The sequence below is a fragment of the Hyperoodon ampullatus genome, assembly GCF_949752795.1.
Source record: "Hyperoodon ampullatus genome assembly, chromosome: 7".
Taxonomy (NCBI): domain Eukaryota; kingdom Metazoa; phylum Chordata; class Mammalia; order Artiodactyla; family Ziphiidae; genus Hyperoodon; species Hyperoodon ampullatus.
Window position 1 is genome coordinate 3161236 of NC_136920.1, and position 10626 is coordinate 3171861.

The window sequence follows — 10626 nt, forward strand, 5'->3', positions numbered from 1 at the left end:
CACAGGAGCAAGACGGAAGCTAGATCTAGAGAGCTTAGCCCAAGCTGAGGGAGTTGCCCCAGAAGAGGGCGTGGGCCTGCAGGGCTGGGCAGATGGCCAGCTGGGACGGGGTCCGTGCAGGAGCGGAGGGGTCCCTGAGCACACGGTGGGCAGCTCTCCGCACCACGCAGGCTCCCGGCCACCTGGCCATGAGCGAACTTGGGTGCTCTCTGCTGGCGGCCCTGTGTGCTGTGATGTGTGACGGCTGGGGTGCCCTAGCACCTGGCTAGGTCAGGGGCGTCTGACCTGCATATCCCCAAAGCAGCCGGTGGACCCACCCTGGATCAGGGTGTCCAGAGGGCTCGGTTCCGGGGTCTCTACCTGATGGGCAACCAGAGGAAGCTTGGACCCAGAGGCAGGTTGTGCCTTTCATGGTGGGAGATGGTGGGCCGACTGTCCCTCTCTGGGCCAGGCCTCGGAAGCCCCGACTCCCAACTGGGACAGGCCATGCTGGGCCGAGTCTGTCCAGCAGAGCCCAGTCAAGGGCAACTGGGGGTGTCTGGTGCCTTCTGGGCCACACGAGACTTGACCACCACGGCCCCCTCTCCCTGGGAAAGGAAGGTTCTCCCCCCAACCCCAGGTCACGAGAGGAGGCTCTGTCCTCCCAGGCCTGGGCAGGACCCCACAGACAAGGAGCCCCAAGATGAAAAGGGAGGGCTGAGGGCATCAGCCTTCCTCCAGAAACCCACAGACCCTGCTGGTCCAGAACAGCCAGCAGTGGGGAACCCGGACCTGACAGCCTCCCCACACCCTGCCCCGCCCCCTGCTTGGTTGAGCCCCTCCCTCAGAGCGGGGATGAGCACCTCAGCACCCTCTCCCCCGGGGCCCCAGGCCAGACTTCACTACCCAGGAGCTGCTCTGAGATGCCCCGGCCCCGCCTCTCTGCTCAGGCCTCTGGGCTCCCAGGAGGGGCTTCCCCACCCTCCCAAGAACAGGCAGATGGGAGGGGCCCACGTCACACAGCTGTCTGCGAAGGCATGAGGGGTCACTGTGCTTTCCACCCTGAGGGCATCACCCTCCAGGGCCCCCAGGTCAGGGGGTGACTGAGCACCACCTTCCCTGGTGACCCAATGATCTCAGTGCCCAGGAAGTAGGCGCAGACAAGAACAAGGCACAGAGGGGCCAGGTCCCCTGCCCGGAGCCCCAGAGTGGGTCAGGGCCTGGGTTCAAATGCAGTTTGGCCTGATGCGTGTCCCTAACCACTCACGTCCCCACCTCCCACTCTGCCCTGGTCGAGCAGGGCAGAGGGAGGGTTGGATGGCACCAGCCCCAGCGGAGGCTGCGGGGGATCTGACCATGGGTGGAGCGGGGAACGTCACACCGGGGAGCTGCCCGCCCAGCACCCGCTCTGACCCGGCTGTGCCGCCAGCAAATGTCCCCTCAACAAGGCCGTCTCTGTCTTGGGGACAAGCTCGTCTTTGTGGCCCTCCTCCCACCAGCGTGGCATGGCTCTGAGTCCCCTCCTCTCCTCCCGTACACAGGCCCGGCCAGGAGGCAAGAGCGGCTTCCCATGACATTGTGGGTGGAGCTGCTTCTTTTTCCTTTCTTTTTAACGTTTTCGAAATATTTGATTCACCAAAAGGTTACTGCACAAAATAGCATAGGGTGTGAGATGTCTTCACACCTACATCAAGCTGCTGGGAACAGAATAGAGGTGAGGGGTACACCTGTCACCTGTGGAAGGTGGTGCTCAGCAGGGTCGGCTTCACAGGTGAGGACGGTACTGAAAGCATGAAAAGGGTCCCGACTAACCACCCGGCCCCGCAGCGATTGACATCCTGAAGTGTCAGGCTAACGTGAGAGGCAAAATTAGAGCTGAGAAGCTCTCGACCTGTTCAGTAGTTAAACCGCGCGGCGCGGCGTTCCAGGTGGGGTCCACAGGCCCCTGGGGGGCCCTGAAGGCTAAACAAGCTGCATAACAAGACAGCGGTATATTACAGGTTGAATTGTATCCCCCCACATTCATGTAGGATAGGGTGATGAGGGTGGGTCCTGACCCAACATGACTGGTATCCTTATAAATATGGGACATTTGGGCATAGACACACACAGAGAGAAGTCTAACCCGAACCTGAAGACGGAAGCAGAGATCAGGCTGCTGCTTCGACAAGATGACGAGCATCAGAGATTGCAGCAAACCACCAAGGCTGGGGGAGGGGCCTGGACCAGATGCTCCCTCACAGCCCTAGACGAGCTAACCCTGCCGGCACCTGACCTTGGACTTCCAGCCTCCAGGACTGGGAGACAATGAATTCCTGGTGTTTAAGCCATGCAGGTTAGGATACTTTGTTACCGCAGACTCGGAAGCTAACACCAGGTGAGCTGCTGTTTTCACTGGGCTCCCGTGGCACAGATGGCGCAAAAGCCCCAGTGGGTGAAGCTGTTGGCTCAGCAAGGATCCCGGGGTGACCACGGGGCAGGGCCCACCCCCCCATCTTCCCCACACACTCTCCCGGGGAAAGAAGCGCTTTCAGCAAACGCTCCAAATTTAACTGACCTCAGTCTGGGCCCTGGCGCGTGAGGAGTCAGGTGGCGCTGGGCTCGGGCAATGCGCGAGGGGTGAGAACCACTGACCGGCGGGCCGTCGTTGTTCACACCGGGGTTCTTGGCAGACGTTTTCTCCAAAATGAGAAAAACAGCGGACAGTCTTCGTTGCTACGGTAAACTCGAGCTCTCTAGTGGGAATGAGAATTTTGGAACCTGCCAGCATCAGCGAGACAGCTTCCCGACCTGAAGGCTTTTCTCCGAGCATGTGATGTTGGTGTGAGTTCCACGTGGACACGGAATGGGAGACTCTGAACCAGCGTTTTCCAAACGACCGATGCGCCATGTTACAGCATCACGGCGGCCAGAGACCCGTCCACGGAGCGAGATGGACCGAGGGTCCCCGGGGCCCCAGTGAGCCGTGCACGGGGTGGGCTCCCGGTCCAGACTGCAGCCGCCCCGAGAGACGCCACGTGCTGGGGTTTGGTGTCGGAGCGGAGGAGAAAGTCCGCGAGGATCCCAAAAGGCTGTTCATGTGCTCCTGCCTTTCCAGCTGCAAGTCTGGGCGAGGCCGGACTTTCTCCGGATGCTTCGACCAAGACGACATTTCCCAACTGACGGGAGACAGACGTGGTGACGACGTCCAGCTGCCGCTGAGAAGCCTGACGTCAGGGAGATTCGCAGAAACGTGTATTCATGCCACTCTTCTTACTGAATTTTTAAAAAACTATTTCTCATAGAAATCTATTCTTTATGTGTTGAATGCTGGCTCCCCAAAATGCTACCAAGGGACAGATCGATAAAGCTACGTGGCTTAGCTACCTTGAGAGTCTTAGCAGGATCTGTGGGGCAAAGGTAAGGTGTGTGTGAGGTTTGGGGTCTGGATTAGAATTAGGCAAATTCAAGACATAATTCATTCAGGATTGGTGAGCACTTAAAGGGTTGGAGGTGAGTTTAGAGGATCAGCTGAGGTAAACCGTGGTATAGATGGTTTCTACAAGTCTGTCATCATTATTTTAAAAGGAAGAATAAATGCAGGTCTTTAAATTTTCATAGTTTTATTTTCTAATACAGTAAATATGGATGGATAACACACATAAGTAAACGTTCTTTGGGGGCCTTAGTAATTTTTAAGTGTTTAAAAGTGTCCTGAGGGGGCTTCCCAGGTGGTCCAGTGGATAAGACTCCACACTCCCAATGCAGGGGGCCCGGGGTTCGATCCCTGGTTGGGGAACTAGATCCCACATGCATGCTGCAAAGAAGATCCTGTGTGCCACAGTTAAGACCCTGCACAACTAAAATAAATAAATAAATTAATTAATTAATATTTTTATAAATAAATAAATTTTAAAATAAATAATAAAAGTGTCCTGAGGCCCAAAAGCATAAGAATCGTTGATATGGAATCTACTGGGAGACTGACAACCAAGGACAGAGCCAGGAACTGGGCAAAGCTGGGGAGGGTGTTCTCTGCGACCGTCCCTGAGCAGAGACTTGAACTCGGCCGTCAGAAAAGGCACAGAAACCACTTTCACCTCTCAGATGGGCAGAGTGGATGCGGGCTGAGGCCCAGGGTACCACCGGGCCGTGCTGGGATGTCCCCAGAGGACACCCCCAGGGGTGTGGGGAGCAGGAGACACAGAAGCTGCAGAACCCACAGGAGAGGTGCTCAGAGACAAGAAAGAGAGACCCCACTTCAGCCGCCAATCCAGGTTCACCTGTGCTTCTCACGAACTGACTACAGATCGGAGGTTCCTACGATCCCTCCTCTGGTTGGATTCACTTGCTAGAGTGGCTCACAGAGTTCAGGAAACCAGTTTACTTACTAGATCACGGGTTTATTATAAGGGATATTAAAGGATATGAATGAACAGCCAGGTGAAGAGATATGTATATAGGGCGAGGTTTGGAAGGGCTCCCAACAGAGGCGCTTCTGTCCCTGTGGAATTTGGGGCCTGGCACGTGGAAGGCCCCAACCTGGAAGCTCTCTGAACCCCCATCTTTGGGGTTTTCATGGAGGCTCCAACCCTCTAATCGTGGTTGGTTTCCCTGGCAACCATATCCCCATCCTTAGGGGATTTCCAATAGTCACCTCATTACCATAAACCCAGTAGTGGTGGAAAGAGACTTGTTATGAATAATAAGACACCCATTTCACTTCACGGCTCTGAAGGGATTTCAGGGATTGAGGCCAGAAGACCAAATATTGTAACAAAAGATGCTCCCGTTGCTCTTAGGAAACTCAGAGGGCTCTGGGAGCTGTCTGCCAGGAAATAGGGACACAAAGTATGTATTGATTATAAATCACAATAGCATATACGTTTGTACCATGTGTCTTTTATCCATTCATCCATCATCAGACACTTGGTTTGATTCCAACTTTTAGCTGTTGTGAATGATGGGTGAACATGGGTGAAGACATAGCTCGAGGCTCTGCTTTCAAGTCTTTTGGGGATTGTGGAAGGAAAATAAAAGTGAGGTGGGGTTTGCTAAAAGCACACTTGAAAACTGAGCCGGGGAGCCACTGAGGTAGTGAGGCTAATGCACATCTCAGCCTGGATGGAATCTGACCGTTTGACCACTCACTGTCCTAATGCAGGCATCCAGAGCATCTGCCAGAAACTCACAATACTTATTGGACCCTCACCCTAAGATAACTCGTGATTCCTTAAGGACAAATATTTCCTGACTTACGTCAGAGTCAATCACAATTCTCAGCAGACAACTTCACAAGCTGGTGGCTTTTGTCTTTATAAGGCCCTGACTCTCCCTCTTCCCCAGAACACTCTTTCAGTTTTACCTGAGTCTGTATCTCCTGAACTGCAACCCTTAAGACCCACATAAACTCTCTTTTCTAATTTGCAGCTTCCTGCGCTGTTTTTTGGTCGACAGGATACTCCCAGAAGTGGGATTGCCAGATTGCGTGGTAGCTCTATCTTTTGTTTTTTAAGGAACCTCCATACTGTTCCCCATAGTGGCTGAACCAGTTTACCTTCCCACCAACAGTGCAGGAGCGTTCCAATTTCTCCACATCCTCACCAGCACTTGTTGTTTTCTGTTATTCTGAGAATAGCCGTCCTCCTGGGTGTAGGTAATATCTCTCTGTGGTTGTAGTTTGCGTTTCCCTGGTGATTGGTGACATCGGACATCTTTTCATGTGTTTATTGGCCACCTGTGTGTCTCTGGAGAAATGTCTAGTCAAGTCCTTTGCCCATGTTTGAATTGGGTTGTTTGGTTTTTGTTGTTGAGTTTTAGGAGTTCTCTATACATTCTGGATATCAATCCCTCATCAGATATAGTGATTAGACATTTCTTTCTCCTGTACTCATGGGTTGCCTTTTCTTTTTTTTTTTTTTAACATCTTTATTGGAGTATAATTGCTTTACAATGATGTGTGAGTTTCTGCTGTATAACAAAGTGAATCAGCTATATGTCTACATATATCCCCATATCCCCTCCCTCTTGCGTCTCCCTCCCACCCTCCCTATCCCACCCCTCTAGGTGGTCACAAAGCACCAAGCTGATCTCCCTGTGCTATGTGGCTGCTTCCCACTGGCTATCTATTTTACATTTGGTAGTGTATATATGTCCATGCCACTCTCTCACTTCGTATGGGTTGCCTTTTCACCCGGTTGATTGTGTCCTTTGATGCGAAGTGTTAAATTTTTATTTATGTATTTATTTATTTATTTTTGGCTGTGTTGGGTCTTCGTTGCTGTGCACGGGCTTTCTCTAGTTGTGGCGAGCGGGGGCTACTCTTCGTTGTACGGGCTTCATTGTACGTTGCTGTGCAAGGGCTTCTCATTGCGGTGGCTTCTCTTGTTGCGGAGCACAGGCTCTAGGTGCAAAGGCTTCAGTAGTTGTGGCGCACAGGCTTAGTTGCTCTGCGGCATGTGGGATCTTCCCGGCCCAGGGCTCAAACCCGTGTCCCCTGCGTTGGCAGGCAGATTCTTTTTTTTTTTTTTTTTTTGCGCAGTACGTGGGCCTCTCACTGTTGTGGCCTCTCCCGCCGCGGAGCACAGGCTCCGGACGCGCAGGCTCAGCAGCCATGGCTCACGGGCCCAGCCGCTCTGTGGCACGTGGGATCTTCCCAGACCGGGGCACGAACCCGTGTCCCCTGCATCAGCAGGCGGACTCTCAACCACTGCGCCACCGGGGAAGCCCGGCAGGCAGATTCTTAACCACTGCACCACCAGGGAAGTCCTGAAGTGTTAAATTTTGATGTAGTTCTGAGGCAGGAGATAGACGGGCCCCGGCTGAGTAGCTGGAGTCTGTCCCCTGTGGACAGATAGTCCAAGATAAAGAGAGTGGCTGGAGCAGAGAGAAGCTGAGTCCTGTCCAGGTAAGAGATAAAGAGCACATAGTCCTCATTCTTGAGGTCCAGGAGACCTTCCTGACTCCACACGTGCAGAAAGGCTCCTCAGGGACCAAAAAGGGAGGGGGCGCCACCCCATAATAGGTGGTGTCAACCTACCCACATGACTCTGCACTAGAATCCATCTTGGCTCAGAGATGCACACACAGGGGAGGAGCCTGAGATAAACCAAATACAGACTCAGAGCCAGGCAAAGCAAGATGACTGGCCAGAGGAAGCCCGGAAGAAATGCCCCATGTAAGTGATTCAAACCACCACGAGGGCATGACTCTCCCTCTCAGCCCGCCCGTGTGTCTATCCACACTCACTCTTTTTCCTCCTAATAAACACTTTTCTGTACTTTCTGTCTCTTTGTTGAAATTCATTTCTACAAAGCAGACAAGCCAGGGCCTTGTCACTGGCCACTGGCCCTCATGGTCTAATGGTTAGGATTCCACACTCTCACCGAGATCCCGCTTCAAGCCTCTGCAGGCCGAGGCCACCTGAAATCAGTTAAATTTACCTTTTTTTTAAATTTTTTTTTATTGCCTGTGCTTTTGGTGTCATATTTAAGAAATCATGGTGCTCCTGTATTCTTGGCCCATAGAAACCGATATAAAAGAAATGTTTGCTGTTTTAAGCCGCTCTCCTCCAGGATAATTTCTTGGGCAGCGTTGACAACTGAGCTCTGGTTCCCGTCCATGTTACGATTGACTCACCTTCCACACCCGCCCTTGCTCACCTGACTCAACCCCCCCACCCGCCCCCTCCCCCGGGACCTCGCCTCACCCGCTGTGTCCACATGGCCCTCCTCTCCCTGAGCAGCTCCCTTTCCCCCCACTGAACCCCAGAGATTAAATCCACCTTCCGGCCCGCCCACACCTGCCCAGCAGAGCCGGAGGAGGAACAGGAGGCTGCGCCCCGACCATCTTGGCTGGTAGACTTGCTTCCTGCCACATCCCTGAGGCTGCACCCCCCACCCCCTGGGCCACAGCCGTCTGCCCACTGCCCGGCTCTGCCCAGGTTGCTGCCCATCCTCCCACCCCCCAGGACGTCCTGTCTGGTGACAAAGGCCACGTTTGCATGCGTGCCCTGGATCCCAGCCCTCGCTAGCCCTGCTCCCTTCACAGCAGACCCCCAAAAGCCTCGAGGGTCCACCCCATCCCTCCTTCTCCCTCCCACCCTCCACGGCAGCTGCCCTGGGCAAGGTCAGCACTGAGGTCCCAACTGGAGGCCATACCCCAGGCCCTGGAGTGCCCCTCCCCCACCCCAGGACATCCAGTTCTCCAGAAGCTCCTCCCAGGTCCAGGCCCGACCTTGCCCTGGTCCCTGTCCTTCTTCTCCATCTTCCCCCCGACCCCCACCCCTGGGTGGTCCCTCCAGCCTCCTGGCTTCAGATGCCCCACCCAGTGCCCCTCAGACATGTTTCTCCAGCCCAACCCCTGCCCTGAGCTCCAGACCACTGACCCCACTGCTGCTTCGCATTCAGCACCAAGACCCCCCCAAACCAGAGACCCCTGCCCCCACCTGACGCCCTCCCTCCCCGACAGCCTGCGGGACTTCAGCAGCTGGCTGTCCTGGTGTTGCAGCGAGGGGGACCCCTTCCAGGGCCCGAGAGTGTGCTCTTGTCTCACACTAGGAAATGGATTGTCCGAGGAGACACACGTGCCAACAAAGCAAGAGACTTTATTGGGAAGGGTGCCCGGGTGGAGAGCAGCGGGGGTAACGGGGTGAGGAGCCCAGGAGGACTGCTCTGCCACGTGGCTCGCAGTCTCGGGTTTTATGGTGATGGGGTTAGTTTCTGGGTTGTCTCTGGTCAATTACTCTGACTCAGGTAGCGTGAGTCAGAGTGATTGGCCAGAGATTGGCCAGTGATTCCTGGTAGCGTGCCCATCGCTCAGCCAAGACACATTCCAGCGAGGAGGATTCTGAGAGGCTGGTAGGACGTGTGGACTGGAGTCTCCTCTCTCCTTTTGACCTTTCCTGAGGTCTTCCGGTTGGTGGTAGCTTCTTAGTTCAGCATTCCTTACTAGGACTTCCTGTTGTAAGATAACTTGTGCAGGTGGTTACTGTCATGCCTGGCCAGGGCGAACGGGCAGTCAGTGGTTGCCTAGAACATATCCTCTCCCCACCGTGCACCCACTCCATCATGACCAACTTCTGGTCCCTGTCCCTGCCCCCAGGGAGAGCAGTGGCCCGTCACGGTTTCCAGCTTCCACCCTTGCCCCTAAGTCTGCTTCCAACACAGCACCAGAGGGATCCTTTAAAACCTGAGGCCTGGGATCCCCCCACTCCTCCAGACCGCAACCTCGTACAGCTCTTGAGACAGGTGGCCACTCTGGCCTAGGGCCATTGCACTGGCTGTGTCCCGTCCGCAGCGCCCTGCCCAGCTCTCCCCCAGACCCTGGCATCTGCTCAAAGGCCAGCTTCTCAGGGGGGCCTTCCCTGATGCCCCCACCACTCACAGGCCCACGGCCTCTGCCCCATGTGCTCCTAGCTGGCATCCAGGCAGCCACTTCTCTTGTCCCTGCCACCCTCTCTTTGCCTCCAGGCGTCTGACCGGGTTCCCAGTGGATCGTGCCATGGCACTGGCTGGGCCACAGGACAGTCCTGGTGCTGCTGGAACAGGAGTCTTGGAACCCTCCCTGTATACGCCGGCCCGTACGGCCGCAGTGAGGCTGGACCTCCCCAGGGCAGCCTCCTGCCCACTGACCCAGCCTGACCCTTGGCCTGTCCCCAGGGATCAGCGGGGTGGGCACCTGGGTGGGGACCCCTGGGGGGCACCATGGCTCCTGGGAGGTTTCCTGCAGCCCATGCAAGATCACCTTGGGGTTCTCCCTACCTTCCACCGCCTGGGAAGGGGCTGAGCCGGGCACCGGGCCCCTCTGGAGCAGTCAGAGCCGGCCAGCCGGCCTCCCGAGGCCCTTATCCCCGGCCCCCGCTCTCGCTCCACACCTCGCTCCTTCTGCGACCCTGAGGCTTTAGCTGTACCTTGTCTCCCCAAACTTACACCTGACACTGGCCCCACGCAGCCACCGTCTGGGTTTGTGTTAGAGCATCCATGTAGTGATACAGCACCCGTGGGTTCTCCAGGCTCCAGAGGCGCCCTTCCTGAGCCACACCAGCACCCTAAGGTCATGGAGTCGGTGGAGGGGGACGTCAGCCATCACTCCTCACCATCCTCACAGCCACCCCCTTGCTCCTGGCCTCCTGCGGGGCACACTCTCGGTCCAGGCCTGGCACTGCCGGCCTTCCAGCGAGAGTTCGGATCCACAGAGCAGCCCGAGCCCAACGTACGTGGGAAGCAAGGCTCCCAGTGCCCCTGGGACGCATCCCGGTGACTGGCAGTGTTGGTGGTGATTTGGGGGTTTTAATGGCAAAGCCGGTAATCATGGGAGGATGAGGGAAGCTGTGGATGGTGTTTCAGGTTTGCAGACAGATGCATCCCACCTTCTCTGATTCAGTGCATGGTAAACACCAGCCAGGGTGCAGTTCCCTGGACATCACAGCCCTCCACGTAAGTGTCAATGAAAAAATTAATCAATAGTCAATTTAAGAATGACATAGAAAAAGAAAGTTTTTGAGCCAATCTGAGGATTATAACCCAGGACACAGTCTTTCAGAAAGCTCTGAGGACTATTCCGCCCATTAGAGGTCAAAGCACAGTTAGACCTCTTGAAACTTGAAACTTTGGCTCAAGTTTTTGAAACAAAGGGTTACATGGTGTGTTGGCAGTTTACACAACCCAG